Source organism: Megalops cyprinoides, chromosome 10 (assembly GCF_013368585.1).
Source record: "Megalops cyprinoides isolate fMegCyp1 chromosome 10, fMegCyp1.pri, whole genome shotgun sequence".
In the NCBI taxonomy this organism is placed as follows: domain Eukaryota; kingdom Metazoa; phylum Chordata; class Actinopteri; order Elopiformes; family Megalopidae; genus Megalops; species Megalops cyprinoides.
Window position 1 is genome coordinate 14,802,100 of NC_050592.1, and position 22,252 is coordinate 14,824,351.

A 22,252-nucleotide genomic window follows, 5' to 3' on the forward strand; every position below is an offset into this window, starting at 1 on the left:
ACAGAGCTGAAAATAACACGTAGCTCAGAAAAGATCTGACCAGTGCAGGTATCGCATGTCAAAACACATAAACCAATGTGAGTAAAGGGACCTTCATGGACGTTTATACAAAACATACACAGAGAACCGCACATGCATATGCTAAAGGTCCATCACCGCAGCATATCATGCAAAACTCTTGAAAAATGCAAATACGATCTGACTGCGCTCTGTCCGCGGCGCTTGCCCAGCTGCAGCGCTGTTGTACGCCCTGTATCACGCGCCAGCCCTCACCTGCCGGTTCGATCGCCTCTCCACATTAATAAACAACCGCTTTGTAACTTTCTCCTCTCCGTTTTTTTTCTAAGCGAAAGTCTGATTAAATAATCATTTGAACTCCGCAGAGAGCCGGCGAGAGCGATTCCCCCAGATTCTCACCTTGGGGACATATTGTCCCCTGTCACCAAAACCTCGGGGACAGAAGGCGGCGCCGCGGGGAGGCGCAGCGGGAGCGCGAGGCGCTGATGAAACGGAGCTCGGTTAATGAAGGCATGGCCCATGGCTTCCGTGGCTCCGCCATATGTTTCACCAAATGCAAATTGCCCCCAATTCAAACAACTTTTTCATCTTGATATATGCAAATGTGTTTATAAATACTATCTTATAAATATAGCATTACATATTTAAAAAGCGCTTAAACTCCCTTCGCTTGTTTTGTGAGCGCGGCTGTAACAACTTGTGACCTACTGCTGTTTAATCGGGCCTCGCGGGACAGGGGAAAGCTAATTCAACCCCGCTCATACCAAGTAAAACGGCTGTACCCCACTACTGTGTAAACCTCACGGTTTCCTGGCGATAGTTTATTATATTCTACATGTGATCTTTTACTGATAATGCAGTCGAAGTGAAACTTTACACTGTCATATTAAATGATTTATTGTTTTTTCTCATCAAGCAAGCCAGCAGAATTATTTCTTTACATATTAATTTTCCCTGTTAACCTCCACCTTCGGAGATATCACCTTAGCTGTAGACATCGGTAAATTTATATGACGACTGTAGGAAGAACGCTCCAAAAAGATCAACATCACAGAAGTCACACGCTAAAAAATAAGTCTAATCTCCAACAGTCTAATTAATTTAAGTCACCTTGGTGCTTGAGATTCCAATAACTGCAGTAACTTCAACACACATATAATTATATGAATAAAACCAAGTAATGTAATAACCTTTTTAATAATTGTATGGAGAGGTGAGGCTAGGAGAGTAGATGGGGATTATTTGATGACAGATGAATCCTTTAGCCTTTGCAAGGTGGGGTTAGCAGTTGTCTGTAGGTAAAGGAGTGATCATATTGTCACAGCTGTATGGTCACCTGTCGAGAGTGCACCTGAAACATTTTTCTTGTGCCAATGTCTTCATTGTCACCCACAGCAGCTCTGCAGAACAGAGCTGGACCGACCACATAGATGACCAACAAGTACAGGAGTAGTGGAGGTGGAGGTACAGGTGTTCAGGTTTAGGGCCTGTAAAAAGTTTGCATACTTAAGTATAAAAGCGAGAAATATAGACGTGAAACAATTCAAGTTTTTTACTGGGTGTTTAAATTGTATGTGATAATAAGGAAATGACCTTTATCAGGGTTCCTGAAGTGTATATTTCTTGTACAGAATATTTCTGAAGTGGCAGTTTTCTTGGCCAAAAGACTGTTTCTTTCTGCAGAAGTGTAATAGTGCATTCTCTATGAAAAATTAAAAACATACAGGTCCATGGGTCAGAAGATGGGACTTCTACAGTGCAAGTTTCATAATGTAACATTCAATTGTTCAATGTAATTTTCCAATTTAGCCTTTACAATCTTTGAACCATCACTGCATGTCTCCTTAATTTCTAAATTAAGAACAGGTGTTAAATCCCCTACAGGGAAAACACTGTGTCTCATACAAGTGTCTACTTTTATCAACATGTTTCACACTGTTTTCTGGGAGTCTCATTTGCTGTTATTGGGCATAGCAGGTTTTCTATTTATTTGCCGGCATATTTATGGTCAATAGTGCAAATTGCAAGTGCAGTTCTTACATGACTTGTGTGTTCTGGGGTCATTCATAATCAGATTGTTCTTGTGAGGTTTCTGTGCATTCAATTCTACTCAAGCAGAAATGAATTATGTCCAAATTCATATGTAAATCAGTTTGATTTTGCATAGAATGTTTGCAAAAGGGGTGTGGCTGGCAGTGCATAAGGTCAAAAACAGTCAGACTACAGTGTAAACAGTGTTGACCAGCTCAAGCTGGTCCAATATTTTATGGGAGGCCCAATGCAAGGCTGGCTTAATGTAGTTAGTGAACAATTATACAAATATTTACCCAAACATGCACACGCCTGGGCTTTAGCTCAAGCCAAAAACTTCCTATGGAAATTACTGCATTCTATCTGTCTCTGTGTCTCTCTCTGTCTTCTGCTCTCTATCATTTAGTATAAAGATTCATATTCTCTGACAGAGAGAAGGTATACACTGATGAATGGGTGTGGTGATTATTGTAACCTCCAGGTTCACAGTGAGCTCATTAGCCTGTGTGCTCTAGTGCTAATTTGGAGGGTTATGAACTCAATGTTAATTAATCACGCGGCTCACAGATATCGGTGGCCCAGCGCGCGACTGTGAGCGTGCATATAAAGCAGGCCTCGGTGCAGAGACTCAAGTGTTGTTGTTTGTGGGAGAAGACCGCGCTGCAAGCTGCACAGTGTTACTGTGTGGTGTGCCAGGTCGAAGGGGGGAAAAAAAAAGAAAGGAAAAGAAAAAAAAGCATTTTCACTTTTAGAGATTTAAAGGGACCAGGTTAAATTGGAGAAATCCGCACCTGCTTGTCTGCCTGAAATCTGAGGCAGTTTCTTTTATTGTATATAGCTGTTTATTGTCCTTTCATTAAATGCATAGTGCACACATTGACACACATGTTGATAGATTTTTATACAGTATTATATTATCTTGTAAAACATTATATTGTATTGAAACTATATTCCTTCCATCCTACTTTAAAAGTCCTTTTAAGTGACCTGAATCAGGGAAAATTTTTGCTCCTAAATTATAAGAATATATTTCCAAATTGTAAATTACAAGTATATACTTTCAAATCATAAATCATCTTTCCCCACACATAAAGAAGAGTTATTAAAGATATAAAGTATATGCGTTTTTGTCTTCATAGATTAATTAAACTGGAAAAGTCCATTCAGTGACATGTTTTTGCAGTTTGATTATACCTTATGATATCAGCATTGCTGCTTTTTCTATTTCCAGTTTTATTCAATTTCTTTTGCTGCAGCAGATTCAAGCACTGTTTTTATCCAGTCCTTTAGCCAGCAGCATGTACTGTCATTGGATGAAATTAAAAAAAATTATTATGAATACCACCTGAGGTATGTGCATACTGTAGGTTTACCTGGCCCACATCAAAGTACATTTGTACACTATGTTATTACTACTTTTTCATTCTCGTTTTTATTCCCATCCTGGTTTTCTGGGGATTTTTAATTAATATAGGTTTATCTGAGCTATTCCACACAAAAAAACTGGAAATACAGAATACAATTTATAAAAAAATTACAATGCTGCATACGACGCTCATGTTCTGTAGAAGTGCAATTGCGCCCTCTGTTGGGTAAGACAGATGTTTAAACTGGATCCTACAGTACAACGGACAAATCATTTCTTCAAGTGTATTTACTTCATTTTGTTTTCTTCCTCTGCCTTGTCTTGATCTCTCTCTCCCTCAGGCATACATACACGCGCGCACACACACACGCTTGTGCTGTATATGGTCAACCACATGCCACGAAATTTCAATATGTGCATTCCAATTGTATAGCACACAATAATAACACATTATGCTCAGACCTTTAACATATAAATTACATATTTTTATTAATCATACTTTATATGCGTTGGAAAAACATTTAAAGTTGCAAAAATTCTCAATAGATATAAATATCGGCCAATAGAAGTCACGATGATTGTAATTTTATGTGTTCAGATTAAATTATATCTTGTATTACAAGAAATCAGAGGTTGAAAATCACTCTAAAATGAATTGGATTTTTTTCTTTGTTATAACCAATATGACTTTATGAGAAGTGCAACAGAGCTACCACGTGATGTTAATAATAATAGTAGTAGTAGTAGTAGTAGTAGTAATAATAATAATAATAATAATAATAATGACATCAATGCGTGGTTTTCTTGGTGATCACGCTAAACAATCTAAGATGTTCAGGATAGTTATCAATTACCCCCTGTCACAGCTATATGTCATCTGTTCAGGCTGTATCTCTAGCCTACCTTCATCTCTACCTATGTCTATCTATCCCATGGATAGCTATTTTCATTTAAAAAAAGACATTCTACACTAGCCTAACACTTAACTTTGTATCTTACTGACCTCTTGTAATACTCTGCGATAACTACTCTTAGCACAGTGATGCACTTATTTGTAAGTCGCTCTGGGTAAGAGCATCTGCTAAATGAAGTAGCCTAATGTAATGTAATGTAGACGTCATGTGCATTACAACAAATATTACAAGAAATTAACCATTACTCTAGCTGAAAATAATGTTTGCAGCACCTCTCTGTGGATAATAAGTGCATTACAACAAAGTAGTAGAAGTGGAGAGACTTCATGTGCAAACCACTAAGATTTTGCAGTTATTCTGTTTCTATGTATCAAACTAATCGACTAAGCTTTGAAAGTCGGGACAAACAATTATGCAAAGTAGCCAGAAAATGGATAAAAAAAATAATAACACACGAACTGAACAACCAGATATTCAAAACAAATAATTAGTCAGTATGCCATGCATGTGTTTTGCTTTTATACTCAAGTGATAGTTTCCGCTTTTAAGCCTACCTATTGAAGCCTCTTGATAAACATATGGTATTTCTCCATAAGGTTATGATGGCAACATTATAGAAAATACAGTGCACTCCACTTATAAGAAATGCAGAGAATGATAAGACTCCGCCGGAAATCAAAAACACCGGAACAATATCATTCCCACTCTAACTCTATTTAAACACTCGCTCGTAATAACCAAGCAATCCGTTTACAATAATAATAATTCTGAGCACACACACAACATATAATTTCATACTCAATGGATTGCAATGGTGCACAATAAATGAGTTAAATAATAACCATAGCGATTTGAACACAGTAAACCTCCCACCAAGCATTAATTACTGAAGCACTAAGAACTAATATTGACAAAACTGAAAACAGTTGGAAATACACACTTGCTTCAGCTGAAGAAACTGTCGTCATTAGTCTTACCGGCGTCTTAAACCCAGTCAAAAATGCAACTGGAAGACTAGGCAGTCCCCAGTCTACACTCTCTCAGACTGAAAATTCCAAGGATATCGTGAACAGCGAAGGAGGCGTCACAAACAAATGGCAAGTCATCTTTGAAGCCTGGTTATCACAGAGCCAAAAGGCGTGAGTCAAATTATTTACTTATGTTTATCTTTACTTATATTTTATCTTTTCTTTCATATGGAACTCGATCAACATTTAATGACCAACCGCGAACAGTCGGGATGAAAAGGTATTATTGTATGTAACCTTTACCATACATTTCCACTTGTCAACAGCCAAAGTGTTCCTGGGCTATCCTGCGTTTCCATTTGTTTTAAGAAGCCTCCGTTGTGAACACTCAGAGCCACACTGATTGTAAAATACGGTACAGAGAGGGCATTTTCCCAAAATATTTCTTCACTCGGTTTATCAAAAGCATAATATGTTGCACTGTTAAGTAGGCTATAGAGGATGTTATCTATAAAAGTAACAATTTATTTCATTCAAGTTACCTTTCTGGGTAACATGGTTTTATTTTTGCCAAATGGACAAGTTCATTGTTCATTGTAAATGCATAACTATTCGAACAACCTGTCAATTTCCCTCCTCCTGATGTATTGAGACTGTCCCCACCAGGGGGCAGTGTAGTATTATATGAATGACATTACTTTAGTCAGTGCCTCTAGGATACAGCCTCATTGCTTAATGCCCACACCAGTTTTATTTTATAAAATATATTGCCTTTAGTTTTTTCTAAATTAAACTCAAATTAAATTTTCATGTGTTTTAGCTATTGCGTTTGCAAATCTTGAAAGCAAGAAGTAATGCTATGAAGGGATCATGAAAAAATGTTTGCCGTAACCTCATAATTGAAGAGGTCACTAGAACACCACAACATGCTCTCTCAGTATTAGGTAACTCCTGCAGTGGGAGTAGACACAGACCTCTCCAGACAGATCCTGAAACATGACATATCCATATCCCTCTGTTTATTCACTGTCTGGAAGTTTCACGTAGGGGAAATCTGAGCACTCTTTATTTTAGTAATCAGCACATGATAATCCCCTCAGGGGCACAGTGTTGGAAATATGGCAGGTCAGCCACATGGAACAAAATGAAACACAAAATACACCCCTGGATTTCTGGAGTTACAGAACCCTTAACCTCGACTACTCGCCCCCAAGCTCATTTCTTCCTGTTTCCATGCATAGGGCCTGTTATATACTACCAATGTCACCACCCCATTATGAGAGCTTGCTAATTCCTCTCTTCCTCCCTATCTGATGCATCAAATTATTCACAGCCATTAGCACACAATAATTATGGAATAAATTTCTCTGTAGCAATCAGGCAATATTTTTGGGGGACCCAAAGGTGATCAGTTTGGATTGTAGCACATACTTCATGGTACTGTAGTACATACTTCCATTGTTTTCACACTTTTAGAAATTGCATTTATATTTGCACTTGAAAGCAAATTTCTATTTTTGGATTAATATCCAAGTGATTTGGCTCTGAGTTTCATTCAGCATGTAATGGGAAAAAAAAATTGAGGTAGTTTTACAAGACTGCAAATTTTAGAAATGCAGACATTGAACCTGTCTGAGAGGCAGAGGTAAAGAGAGGGAAGAAGGTGTAGAGAGACACAACGTTGTGTAATGGGTGTTTGCTGAGTACAGAAAAAGAGAGTAAGGCATGCGTAAGTTACTCATGATACTAACCACCCTTTAAAACACTTGCTTTCAAGTTTGCTAGGTCACATACTGGATGGAATTCATGTAACATTCACATAATATATTTACAAAGAAACACACACTATACCATCTTAAAAAAGAAAGTAAAACAGGATTTTAGTAAAGTAGTACAATGCAGTGAGATCTGGGAGCATGTCAGTGTTCAGAGAAACAAATTTGCAATGTATTATAGCCTCCCAAACACCCAGAGAGACTCCCCCATATAAATCCCCACAGACTCCAGCGTGTTAAGTAAATTGCTGTGCATCCTCGCTGAATTCCCTGTCTTTATTTACATCCATTTGAGTTCTATCAAAGATCAGTCCCAGCGGCTGCAACGGCCTGCGTCCCCACGAGAGACAGAGTATTTACTCATGCTGTAATTGCCACACATTAAGCATTCCTCCACAGCACTGTTTATATTTCTGTCTCCAATTCTCCAATGCCCAATGTTGATATCAAAGGGATTATTCCTTGCGCATTTTGCTCTTACATGATATTATATCGTTCAGGGCCCTGTGCTTCAGAAGTGTCTGTTAATTGGGTCTCCCACTAATTGATGGAATTTTTAAGCAAGTAAAACTTATTGTTCTCCTTTGCGGCGTTGCGTCTCCTGTTGAAAAGGAGATGAATGCACAAAGCGCGGAGATCTGTAAGAGAATGAGGGGAACTATAAACAAGAAAGACCTGTCAGTCAAAATAAGTCTTACTCTCAAATCTGGCAGGGCTTTCAATGAGAATTACTTCACTTTTGGTATTTTCTAATGCAAAAAAGATGTGAATCATCAGATGAAAAACATTATTGCTTTCAAGTACAATGCAGACCTAATGCTCAGAAAGACATTATGTTCCTGAGAATAGATCCCATGGACTCTTCGTTAGTAACTCATTACTGTTATTTGAACACTTTGCCCCTGAGTCACAGGACCTGAACACAGCTGACTCACATCATCTTAATATCCTGAAGAATAATGTGGATTTCAACATGAAATGACCCATGAGCCTTCCATTTACACAATTCAATGTTATGAAAAAGACACACACATCACACTCAGTGGTTTAAATTGGTGGAGTTATACTCTTTGATGTTGAGATATGGTAACAGCCATTGCTAGGCACCTTGCGCATTGCTCTGTCAAAGACTTTCCAGTTAAAACCCATCAAACACTGTGATATACAGAGGTATGCCCATACTCCTTCTGGTACCAGCCACGGGAGATTACTGTCATTCCTTCCCTTCTGGGAGTCGGAGGAATGTATAGTCTGTCATACAGATCTGTTTTATAGACTTAAGCAATGTTACATATGCAGCTTTTCAAGCTTTATCCACATGCCAGAAACTTTAAGGATACATAACCATAAAAGTGGTCATGGATGCATTTCTTTTGGTCTTGTTTTCTTGTCCTGGAATTCTTCTGAGTGATTTTTTTAAATTTTTTTTTATTTTTGTGTACTTAATACTAGCTTAGTGAGAATGAAGCACTGTATTCACATTCAATATACTTTTTTCTTTCAAAACCTGCTTATTAGTATAGTATTTTTAGGTAGTCAATGTTGTATTACATCATTTAGTACAAAGTAGAACAAGTAGATTATGTACAATGTCATGGTTAATATAATATGTAAGTTATAATATAATATTTAGTTATTACAGGCTACATACAGTATATGCTACAGCTAATGCAAAATGTATTCACCGTCTTTTAAGTGTTAAAATGTGAACTGATTTCAAAGTGAGTATGATAAAGGTTTTATTTACTGTATTCAGTCTGTATTTATAGGAAGCAGTGGTGCAGCAGAGAAGCCCATCTCCCATAATGTGTGGATGGTTGTTTATGCTCCAGGTGTGGTGTAGCGTGGGTCTGCTGTGGTCTGAAGTCTGACTGGCAAGGAAGAGAAGTGTGAGTCAGAGCTTTATTTAAAGTGAATTAGACTGTTTGTGTCAAATCCCGAACGTACATCCTGAGAAAGCCCTGTTCCAAACAGGAAATGAGGGGCTAATGGGCTGAATACAGACAGCAGATGTAGAAGCAGCCTGGAAGCACAGTGCTCGAACGTGTCGGATTTGTGCGTCACAGTCCCCTGCCCTGCACCACTGAGGGGGATTTGCTGTTGGTTTAACAGGCCTTAATTTGATCACGTTAATTTGGGCATGCTGGTCCAAAACTGAGAACAATCCATGCAAAACCACTTCTTGAGCTGAGTGCTTCATCTCGTCATTGTAATCATGTCACGTTACAACAATTCAGTCTATATGAGTGAGGGAAATTCCTACTCTTTCTCTGTGGACATTTATATCACTTTAATTATTGGTTTTGACCTAACTTTTTGAATGCTATTACAAATGCCAATGTGCATCATCTACTGAAGTGTTTGACATGCCACTATTTTGTTGCTATTAATGCATTTATTGATTGATTGATTGATTTTAAAGAGCTTGATTCTTACTGATACAACTGAGTTCAAAGGCACAAAGCAGTGCCAAATCTTGGATCTGAACTTTCAACCCCCTGCTTCGAAGCCTATTTCCATACTCAAACCTATTGGACTAGATGAAAATCTCTCTTTTTTGCAGGAAACTGAATTTTTTAATGACTATTTGTAAACATTGATTGAAAACTGCTCAAAATCAGGATCTGTTCAAATGTCTAAAACTGGGATGATCCCTTACCAGATCTGAGAACTGAAACTGAAAGCAAGTTGATCAGAGCTCCAGTTCCAGATCATTTCGAGGTCTGAAAACATGCTTATCTCTGCATAGTTCAGCAGCACTTACCAGCCATGATAATTTTCAATTCCCACAGTTCTTGTTTTGCTGCTTCTATATGAATAGAGAAGAAGGTTTTGACTGAGGCTTTAGTACCCTGAGGAGAGGAGTTCCCCAGTCATACAAAGACCAGCTCTCTCTCGTGCCCATAAAATACTCTTCTGTATGTACATGCAAGTTATGCAACAAATTGCCTCAGTACAATAAATGCAACATATTTCAAATTCCTGTACTTGAACTGTTTGTTACCAGTAGACCTCTGCCAAGTGCCCTGCAAGGCACTAATAGCCTGTAAAGATCTGGAGCACATCTTTGGCCTTAACATATACTCCAGTCAATGAGACAAATGTTATGGAACTACTAATAATGTTAAGCTTACAGCCAGGGCTAATTAGATTAGAGGGATTTGGAAATCTGAGTTAGATAACCATCCACCCAGACCGTAGATCTGATTTCGACAGAAAGCATCCTTGATGATGTTAAATGCAATTTCATTGTGTGCTAAAGCTTATTTTGGAAATAATTAAATTCTTGGGTGAGATGCTTTCTTTGAACAAGGCCCTGAACTTTGAGCACTGCTGTTGGCAAAACACGTCTGAATATATGATTAGGTCTCTGTCTGATATAATTTGGTTTGGTCATATTTGATAGAAGAACTGGCCAACTAGATTACAATAACGACAAAAGTAGACATGGTGTGAACAGGCATTCAGTTTTGCTGCAACTGTACTCTGCTGCTTCCATGCAGAGTCATATGAGCACATATGACTGTTCCTATTATTATGGTTAGATGTCAACAGATACACTGTTTCTCTCTGGAAGCCTAGGGCAGAGGGCATGTTTGCAGTGCAGTCCAGTGTGAATACTTTTATAAAGGCAAGTACTTACTTGGAGGTACTCTTCAGAGACAAACCAAATCTGCTACACCCTATGTGACCAAGAATACAGAGGACACATGTACACTTCCCTCAGGACACCCATTTTGGAGCTCAGGAGATAAATTAAAGGTTGCTGTCTGTATAGATGAATCTATCCAATCTACCTGAAGCATACAAAAAGAGAAAATATTTCTTCTTACAGGAGAAGTTATATAATGTTTAAACAAGACTATTGGGGAATATGTAAAAATCCTGCCCTTGGTTCTGAAAGCTCACTGCTTCACATACAAACCAAAACTGCTTAGTTCTAAAAGAGTTTTTAAACCTCTAACACTGAGGCAATTCCCTCAACTGCAAGATGTTTTGAAGTAAATCAGACATTACCCTGAGAGCAGAAATATTTCACTCATTCCAGACGAAGCCTTGCCAGTGTTTTGATCCTGTAGAGCTTGACATTTTGTGGTGAATTTTAAGATGACTTGGTCATAACTTGTTGGAGCCTGTCTTCTCCAAATAAAAATCCTGTAAATGTGTTTTGAGCTTTGGGTTCTTTTGAGTTGTCTGTTCCTGCCTCATTGATTCCTCTCACTTGATGGATCTAGGCAGGGATCTTCAAAGATCAGACAGACTTGCTTTCTTTTTTCTCAGACCATGGAGTAAAGACTTTCACAAAGGGAATACGGCAGTTGGAAGATTTTTTAAATGTGAAAAATAGGAGTCAAGGAGGAGAAAGTGTGTACATGACAATGTTAACCTTGGTCACCGGTTTATATCCTTTATATCCTGGTGTAGTAAATAACTTAATAATAGGTGGAGTTTAGCCGGTCAGTCGTAATGGATTAAGTGTATGTGAATTTAAAATATTCCCCTCCTCTGAAAATCTGATAAGCTGTCACTTTGTGAAGTAACTGACGTGTCCTGGGTAGAAGTAATATTTTGGTTGCATTTAAGAAGGTGCAGTTGCTTATCAATGAGTAGTGGATTGGGTCTCTGTGTGCTTGAGATGAGTCAGGGTTGATCAGAAACATTCCAGGTCATCAATGTTTCCTCATGTTCTATCTGAATGTTCACTGGGCATTGAGGTCAGAATTGGGCTTATCTTGTCCAAACATGGCAGATGGGGAGGAGTATTCCAGGAAAAGCCGTCTGCAGTAGTACTGGTATGCTTCCATTCCCACTGTGAATTTCAGCCGGTGCAGAGCTTTTGGTGTTACATTCAATTAAGAGCTACATTTAGTTCATGATCTTATTCAGTGTCTTTATAGGGAATTTAGGAAAAAATCAAGCAACAGAGGTAAACACAAACTGTATCATTGTGCCCTGAACTGTCATTCATTCAAGTTCATTACCAGTATTCTTTGTGTAAACAGTCTTGTCTATAGCACGTTTAAAGCCCAGCACCTAATATGGGGGGATTAATGAGTCTGCTCTACAAAGGGTGACCACCCTGAATCACTGTGGGAAAATGTCTTCTTAAATCTCAGCTGAGTGGTACCAGAATCCTTACTTGTTCAGTTCAGAATCCTTGACTTGATCAGTTTAAGCGTTTTTTCAAAATGATGGTTCGTTACATACTCATGCACAGGCAACTGTGTCTACATTCAAATTGTCTAAATTCAGATTTGTTTTTAGTGATAACAAATGTTTGTGCAATCAAGCATTTTATAAAATGTGGTCAAACTAGATTTATGGACTAATGATGCAGTATAGTAACAACCATATTCATGCTCAATATACTTTTAGAAGCATTTCAGTTTGGATCTTTTCCAATGTTCTGGCAGTGTCGAATTTATCAATGTCAGCAGACGCACTACGAATCCTAAATGTCCATGAATCTACATCTGTGCAATAATAGCATTAACAGGAAATGATATTCTGACATGTCACAATGTTCTTATGAATAATTTAATCTTTCATTTAGGGAGAGCTCCTGCAATCCGTCAGAATAGAGGAACAGGGCGCAGGCTCCTTGCTATAAAATATTTTGCAGGATGTTCATGCACATTACAGTATTGTGTTAGTGTGTTATAAACAAAAATAGCCTAGCTCAGCTGAGAAACAGGGACATTACAGTGACCTGTTTTCTGTGCTCCCTTGAGTTTACGGTGATCCTCCTCAAAAGCCTCACGTTACACTGTACACTCAGGGATGTCTTTGATTTTAGATAAGATTTTAGATGTGTTAGATATGATATATTTACTATCCATGAGAATAATACATCCATCAATAGTCCTTTTAGAAGTCTCTTCATAAAGGTAATATGGGTACAGCTCAGAGCAATAAACAGCCCTTAATTTTTTTTGCGTAAATGAAGCATGCTTTTACTCGAACAAGAATACTGCATGGCTGAGACTTCACCTGCCTCTCTGGGCTGTCAGTGCTCACTTGTCTGGCTTTGGCTGACAGAGTGTAAAGAACAGGGTGGCCACTACATGGCCCACCTGCTGAGAAACTGCAGGGCAAAAACACACATTACCAAAACCAGCCAACATTTTGCATACTACATCATGTACTCTGTTACTGCTAGCAATTACAGTGGCGGTTAAAACCATTATTAACAACAAACTGGGTCTAGTCTGGGACTAGGGACTAGGGACTAGCATTAGACCCCAAAAGAGCAGATTGGAACCACGGTAATGCAAAGTGATGATAGTATTTTGACTGCAACATTAAAACTGATTGTGACTGTGATTCACTTTATTTAAAAGCGGTTTTGAACATGCAAAAAGTGTCCATGAAACTCAGCCTTAACACAACTGGTAGGGGCAGTTATATCCTTGAAACAATAAGCCATGCTGATCACATTGTATTTACTCATGAAGGAAACACCAACCGATAAAGAGTGCTAGCTACTCTCCTACTTAGTGTGCTATTTCCCCTTCCACAAAAAGTTTGCAAAAATAGTCGTCTCTGTTGGGGTAGTTGGGCAGTTGTATGTGACAGTAGTTAAACACAGACAGCACAGGGAAAATACCATGTATTTTTCCCAGTGTGTTGGGTTCATCTTCTCGTTGTGATCACTCTTATCCTTTCGGAAGTCTGATTCTAATGTTCCAGTATCTGAGCCAGCGACCCCAGTGACATTCTGGCAAGGAAGCACCTGGTCAAGTAGAAAAGTGCTGTAGCCCAGAAAGCGAAAAAAAAAAAAAAAATTGCAGCATAACCCACGTCATCTTATGGTCCACTGGAGACCCCCCCCATTGTTTGCACTACTCCAAGAGAAGTGAACTCAGATAACTCTCTCCGTCTCTTTGGCTGCACGATAACAATAGCCATATTCTTCAGGAGAAGAAATGCTTTCTAACCCTCTTACAAAACAAGGACATTTTCACTGTTGTAATTATAATGTCTTAATTCTTCATCCCCCAAATATGTTTGTTTGCACTTAAGTTTGTATTTGTCTGACAGACAATAAAGCACATGCCAACTGTTGACATTAAAACGTGCCTGTTGTTTTCGGTGTGATCTCGATGAAAGATGACGGATATTATGGGTGAGATTTCTTTTTCTGTGCCTCCATTTACAGGACTGCACTGAGAATGTCTCTTGGCTTGGCAGGCAGGACTGCTATACTTCTCTGCATCTCAGTGAGTGTCAGGAGGAGTGTACTGATATATGCTGCTGCTTTGACAGCAAAGCATTTACTCTGCAGTGCCAGGAGTACCGCTTTGCCAGAGAAGCCCTGTGGAGAGCACAGGGAAAAATGCATGTTTGGGCTGTGAATGGTTGCATCCACACACAGGCAAGCATACAGCTTCACAAACATGCATGTTCACACACACACACACACACACACACACACACACACACACACACACACACACACACACACACACACACACACACACACCTGCCTTTTCAGCACATAGAGGTGCACTCTCTCTCTCTCTCTCTCTCTCTCTCTCTCTAACACACACACACACATATGGACAAGCACAGATGCATGCACACACACACACCCTGGAGGCCATTACTGGAAGCAGTTACCTGCTGAAAAGCCAGGCCATTTCCAAGTCACGAGAATGAATCAGAGACACACTAGAGTTAGCTCTTTTAAAATGGCTGTAGGCATGATCCATGATGATCAAGGATGTAAACATTTTAAAATGTGAGAATGTGAAATGAGAAACCAGATGAAATTATTACCAGCTCAGGGGACCAATCATTATGACCTGGCAGGACGAATGGCAGGGATGACAGTGTGCAATGTGGTAGTACAGTGATTAGTGAGTGAGCAGCATCAATTTTTTTGTATGATACTGCTGCTGCACCCTTGAGGGAAGTACTGAGCATAAATTCCTTCAGTAAATACTCAGCTGTTTAAATAGGTAAGCTATGTAAGTCACCGCGGTTAAGAGTATTTGTTAAGCAAGCTGAATGCTATATTTAACATTTCAGCAAATGGGATAAAATAATTGTTGGAAAAAAAATCTCAGGAACTGAATTTAGCTTTGGGAATAGTGGATTTCCAAACTATAAGACAAGCAGGATTTTAATGATGGAATCTAATGGCGGCCTCTGCCTCGGAGCGGGAAAGAAAGGAGTGCAGAGCGGATGCAGGTGGGTTGACCTTCGCTTCCTCGTCCAGGGCCTCAGGCTCGCACGCGCTTATTTACGCAGCAGTGCCACGTTGCAAGCGAGTCCCTTCTGTGGGGCGAGGGCAGATCGTTGTGCAACATTTCCTCTGGACTGATTGTCTTCCTGTCCCAGTACAGTTCTCTTTCCTTCCATTCAAAGCTTTTCAATTACCTGCCAGACCATTGTGTTGCCGAGAGCAACTGGGCCACACTGCACAGATGCCCTGCTACCAGAAAGAGAGAGAGAGAGAGAGAAAGCGAGCTCCCTGTAAGCACACAAACGTGCCAGCACTCTGGTTCACTACTGCAGAGTTCGGAGAGGAGGGTGATCTAAATCTCTCTGATGAAAGGCAGTTTCAGGAGAAGCAGCACTTTGCAGATCATATACATATTTAATGAATAAACACACATTTAGATCAGCATTGAATAAATTATAATTGTTTTGGTCCTTGTAGAATGGATGTTGAGTAAGAATATGTTATTTTAACTGAACACTTGGACAGTGCAACATTTCGTTTTTTTTTCTTTACGCTTCTAATCCAAATGACTTGATTTGAATCTAAAATGACAGAAATTCAATTCAATTTACAGAGTAGTGGCCAAAATTGAATAATTCAGCAATTTGACTCACCTCAAAATGGAGACAACAAATGAAAATAGCTGCTTCAAACTTTCTGTTGGATTTTTCGCTCAAACAAAACACAGAAGTACATTTTGCGGAAACGTATTCCTCATGTCCAAAAAAGTAACGTTAGGAGGAGCATTACTGCTCGGTGGCTAATTCATTAATCTCTTATCTGCTCATATGCATGATTTTCTAACTGAATTAGAGAGGGGGAAAAAAAATCCAGTCAATTCCCCGTCAAGACTGCTTGGGGATCTTTGCAATTGCAAGTGCAGAGTCTGCCTGTCATGCATCAAAGCGCGAGAAGACAAAAGAGCATTGTGATTATCACAGCAAGAGGAATATGGCTAATGAGGTAACAGGCTCTGCTTGGATCTGATACGGCATGCACAGCATTGAGTTTCAGACGACTTCAAAAAGTATTTATCTGAGCTCTTTCATTTCTGCAACTGGGGAAAGCTCAAAGGAACCAACTTGTTTGATCTATAAATGGAGGTTACAGTTATTTCTGGAATCACAGATATCAGAGCGCTGTCAAAGAGCCCCCATCAATTCATTTATTATGATTATTTTTTTTTTCCTGAAAAACATAGGTGAAACTGTTGCTTAATGCTAATTTAATTTAGGTGTCATCTGATTAAATGTGAGAAGTAAATATTTATAGTTTATGAATTGTGTGTATGAGGGAAAAGGAACAGTCATGTTCATGCAAATGAACAAAAGGATAATTGTTCACAGGGAGATCAAGAAATCTGAGCTTATTTGAGAACTTTAGACAGACACTCTTCTTTTATTCTGGGGAAGTGAAAGGAGGTTGCAGAGAGCAAAGCAGGTGTGTGTGTTAGAGAGAGAGGCGAGAGAATTGCGCTTTTAGAGAAGAACACTATCAAAACTAATATACAGTATAAAAGAACATGTAGTCCTCTGTGACATTTTCTCTTCTATTTCATTTCATTGAATTAGAAGTCCTAAGATGGTTGTAACAATAATAGTTGAGGTCGACATAAATAGATCAGCTTTGTATAGGCTCCTGGCCATAAAAATTCAATGTCCTCGCTGTTGTTCAGAATTAAGCCTTTGATTGCAAAGTCTTCCCAGGGACTATTGAGTGTCTGACTTGGAAAGAAGGAACTCCTGGCTGAAACTGATCCCTCCAATTCACCTGTACTGTGTTTAACCATTGAATAGTGGGGCATGTCCTTTGAACGCAGTTTGGATAATGCAATGCAGGCCACATTTCCGTGGAATTAAGTAAAAGGTGAGGACAGTGAGTTTTTTGTTTTGTTTTGTAAAAATGTACAGTTTTGTCCATTGGGTCTACTCTTAGTTTAATGCACGCACATACATACTGTGTAAAAATGATTACATTCTATACTGTTTGTGAAATTGTGCCTGTGTTATCAGTGGAAACTGTTTTAGTTTATTCAGTAGAAATTAATTTACCAACAATCAAAAATTGCATTTGATGTGGTGATAGGGATACTTTTATTTAGGTTGGAGCCTGATGAAGGGATCTCACCTGGTCACAGACTGAGATTGTCTACCCCAGCTTTGGACATCATTAACAGGGAAAAAAGAGAGATGAAGTGGGAGAGAGATGCCATGAAAATCATATTAGGAAATGTGGAGGTATTTGTTCCACCTATGAATGTTTAAATTTAGACTTAAACAAAACTGAAGGTATACTGTATGAGTGACTATATGTCTGTGTGAGTGTCTGCGTTGTCAAAAAGGCATCCTCAGAAACAAATAAATGAGAAGCATGTTTAAGTGCTTTAATTTGTTTAATTTGAAGCGGCACATAAAAATAAACCACAATGGTCTCTGGTAGTGATTCTCAATTCTTACTCATTCTAACATGAGAGGACCAAACTTGCTTCAATCAGGTATAAAATTATTGTGCTGCTTTATTATTATTTCTGGTTTTGATTAGTTTTTGTACCTGTGCCGAGAGTCTTTACAGGGTGTGCGGATGTGTTTCATTTCCATGGGTGCAGCTTTACAACAAAAGCTGAAACATATTTGTAGCGATGACTTGCAAAGGGTGTTGGGTGACTCACATGATGCGTTCTACTCAGTCCATTTGGCCCACTTTGGTGAGTGTGTTGAAAAACACTGTTCATTGATCACAGAAAGTAGCTCTGGTAGACAAGGATATTTACCACCCTCTACTGAATCGGGCCTGTCATCTGTAGATGAGTCACAGATGTTTTGCCATTTTTTACAACATGGTAGCGCCAATGCACGTGCTGTTTGATTGTTCAGTTCTGTCAACATTACATCCTGTCACTGATAAGCACACGTTGCGAAAAACAACAAAGCCATTAAAAAGGACCATGCACTTGTTGTAATTGTTTTAGTGGCAGATGTTACCTGATAAAGCTAGAAGAACCACAAATTGTTTTCTCACATAATGTGCTAGCAAACACATGCAATTAAGCCATGCACAGAGACATCTACCCTCTGTACGTTACATCATGACCTTATGGTAAAGTATGGATGATCCAGTGCCTGTTTTCTCAAAGGGTATGGAATGTTCAAAACTGGGTCTTCAAACCAAGGCTCAACATTGACAGCTATGAACAACTTATCTTCTATACAAAGCTAATGCTGTAGACACAGAGCCAAGGAGAGAGCAGATGCTGATGATAACAAATGATGGCTTTGTGGTTTTTTCTGTCTTTTCTCTCAGTGGTTATCTGCTTTCCCTCATATGCTTCCAGCTGACAATGGTGCTGACTTAGGAACCAGAGTATTTGTTCCCACCATGCTTTGCTTTACTTTGAGGGTGATGGGGGATGATTTCAAGTCTAGGCAGGGAATCTGACAGATTCATAGAGGACATGATATCTGTTTTGGGACAAGCCTGGAATCCCTTTATTTGAATGTTTTAGCTTTAAGAGGCCACTGTGTTTGTGGACTGTGACAATAAATTTTCTTTGTCGTGTTATATATTGACAGTAGCATGTCAAATTTATATATGAGCTATAACAGCTTCTATTGAAAAAGCAAAAAAAAAAACAAAACAAACATGTGCTCAGAGGTGCACTGTGCTCCCACTGCTACTCAGTGCATGCTGGGAGTTGAGAGAAGAGCCTGAGGCAAGTGGAGAAGCTTTTGCATGCAGTCTGTACTCTCACTGCATCCAGATGAGAGCAGCCAGTATTTACTGCAGTTAGGTCTGCTGAGGGAGAGCTCTTTCCACACTGACTGTGCTAATACATCCCTTACTGCTGTTCACAGCACAGGCAAAGAATGTTGCCCTTAAAGGGGACATATGCTGTTTTAATAGCTACAATACTATGAATATCTCAGATTGTGTCCTTTCTTTAATTCAATGCAATTTTTTATATTTAAACTCATGGTGGTAGATATACATTCAAAGCTCAAATTACGTTGAATGGCATAAGTGGGATCTCTGGGGAGGAAATTCATATCTTTTTCTGTCCAATGTGATTAAAAAACACCCTGCAATTTTAGTAACTATACACTTAGAACAGTAAACAAATCTCCTCCAGTCAGCTCCCTGATACAGAATTATTGTTTGATGAATCACTAGATTTTTATTTTCCGTAAATACAGTAAGCTGTGATTGCACTTGAAATGGCTCATCAGACAGTAATTTATTCATGTCTACTAACACCTATGTATTCAAACGCAATACACTATTCAGTTCATTACAGTGCTATGACAAGCTTCCCTGTGCTCAAAAACAGAATGGTTGTGAAAGGAAACACTAGTGTAATCTAATTGCGTGCTGTGTATGAGTGTATGGAAAAGAAAAGAAACCAAAAAGACCTCCCAGTCCAGGGCAGCACAGGTGAACTTACTAACTCTGGGAATTTAAATGTGTGTAGCCCTAACCCAAACAACAGGTCTTTACAGGCATTTCTCTAAGGAAAAAAGTGTATTAAAAGATACAGCATATGTTTATTGCCTAAATTGAACCATGAAATTGTAATCTGTCTTTCAGGAGATCACTAAAAATGGGATAAATGTGACCTGCCAAATCAAAAAAGGGGAAATTACCATTTTTAGGTTTGGTAAAGAAGGTAATGTATCTTAGATATGGGGTGGATTTCACTTTCCAGAGAAGTGTGAAGGAATACTAAGTACAGGCAAACAGAAAGTAGTGAAAAGTGAGAGACATGGGTTCAAGTGAAATTTATTAAGGTCTGTTATGTTTAGCAAATGACATATTGCATGTAACTTTGCGATACTGGTCTCTATAAGATAATAATGGTGAAAAAGGACTAACAAAATGCCTGACATCATAATCTTTAGTTTCCATTCATTTCAGTTAATAATTTATGTTTTTTTTTGTGGATAAAGAGCATGTAATTCAACTGCTGCAGTTGTGGGACATTGCTGCTTGTTAAACACACTAACGTGACATTTCTGGTCCAGTTCTGTTCATGCACCTAATGCAAAGCTTTTAAATTAACGTAAGGTATACTCATGGCCTTAAAACCATGGCATCTGACTGACAATGCATTACAAGCTCTATATTAACAGGGAACAGACTCTCTGTCATCATGCCCCGATGAGAGTTCCTACCCCAGAGGTCACAAGAGCTGCAGAACAGATGACCTCACAAGAGAGGGTTGGTGAGCAATGAGCCACCCTCAGGGGTGGGCTCTGAGTGACCGCCCCCTTTCAGGGAGACACCAGATGGGCAGTGGGCTCTGACTTTAATTTATTGTGATTTATGATTCAGGCCTGTGCCCCCTACAGCTCCTGCTAAACATGTAGAGACCACCAGGATCCTGCCTTTGCTCTCTTCTTTAAAATTGTAATTATTAACAAGGAAGAAGTATGATCAAACTGAATGTGTGCATGCAGTATTTTCCACAAAAAAAAAAAACCCAGCTCAGATTACTGAATTAAATAAGGGAGTCTAAGCTTTGTATTTTCTGAAAAAGGTTCACCTCATGATTAGTTTTTACGATTTGGAAAACACTACAGAGAAAATGGACAGTTGGTATTCTCTAACTGGCTAACACAAAAAATGTACACAAATCCACAAAGACTGTGGAATTTTGACTGGCCATTCACTCTTTTCATGCTAAGAGCTGTAGAGACAGGCTCCCTTCAGGCACCTCCATCATAAAAAGAAAACACTGAGGCAGATATGGAGGCGTCTGAGACAGGTTTTAGTGTAGACAACCACAAACTGTGAGTTACAATCAGCTATATTCAGAGTCTCTCCCCTGAATTTTACACTGATGTGATCTCTTTTAAAGGCTGCGAAGGTCTTACTGAGAGCGTTACATAGACGTGGGGAGAGGCTGTAGTTGATGTAGCATCTGATCATAGATATGTACAACAATGTGCACTCTTGGAGACCTATAAAAACAGATGGCTCATGCAAGCTTCTAATTTCACGGTGTGACCATTAAACTGAGGCTGAAAGCTTGGCACCTACAGCACACCACCCACCATAACAATGTATTTATCACCAAAGTAACCTGAAACAGATTGAGAGACTGGAGTGCAACATCAATCCAAACGAATGTTAATAATTAAACTAAGAAATGCTGCCCCCAACTCCCCCCAACTCTTTTCTGTCCAAGGACGTGTTCCTATGCTATGAGATCCAAATCTTTTTTGTTCACTGAAGGGGGGAGGGGCAGATGAGTACAGCCTGGCTGCATAACTATTCAGCCCCTGTGCCCTGGAAGCTATTAATTATCTTAAGGTGGCATTAATTTTATATAAACAGACTGGGGTTTTTTATCCAGAAAATGTGGCAGTTACTTTAATGGTTCACAGACAGAGGCCAATGGTAAGGCAATTGTGTCCTCATTAGGGCAATTTTTTCATTTGTATAAACTTGAAGCTCCAACGGCACAGGTATTGAATATAATAAGCGTATTTCAGTTTTTTATTTTTTCTTAAAAATATTTTCTGACATAAAACCAATGTCGCCTTAAAATGATTCATTTTGAGTTTCAGTGTTTTTAAATAAAATATCATACCGAACTAAATTTAAATGTATCATTTGTAATTCAGTAAAACCTAAGAATTGTCAAGAGTCTGAATACTTTTGCAAGGCACTGTATGTATCTGTAAACTGTATTGAAGTACCATGGACCATGAACATGCTGTGCTGCTTGCATGGCTTGACACTTGTAGTAAAAGTCATGTCAAAGCAAATACCCTCATAGGACAAGGAGAAAGTGAAAATGGAGTAAGATTTAGAATACAAAGCCTTCTTACTAGTCCCTCAGTGTGCCAATACAAACAGCATGACCTCTCGGCTGGGCAAGACAAACAAATCTGACCGTTACTCAGCGCTTCCAAAATATTATGCTTGAGGCTGAGCATGTGATGTGTTTTTCTGTA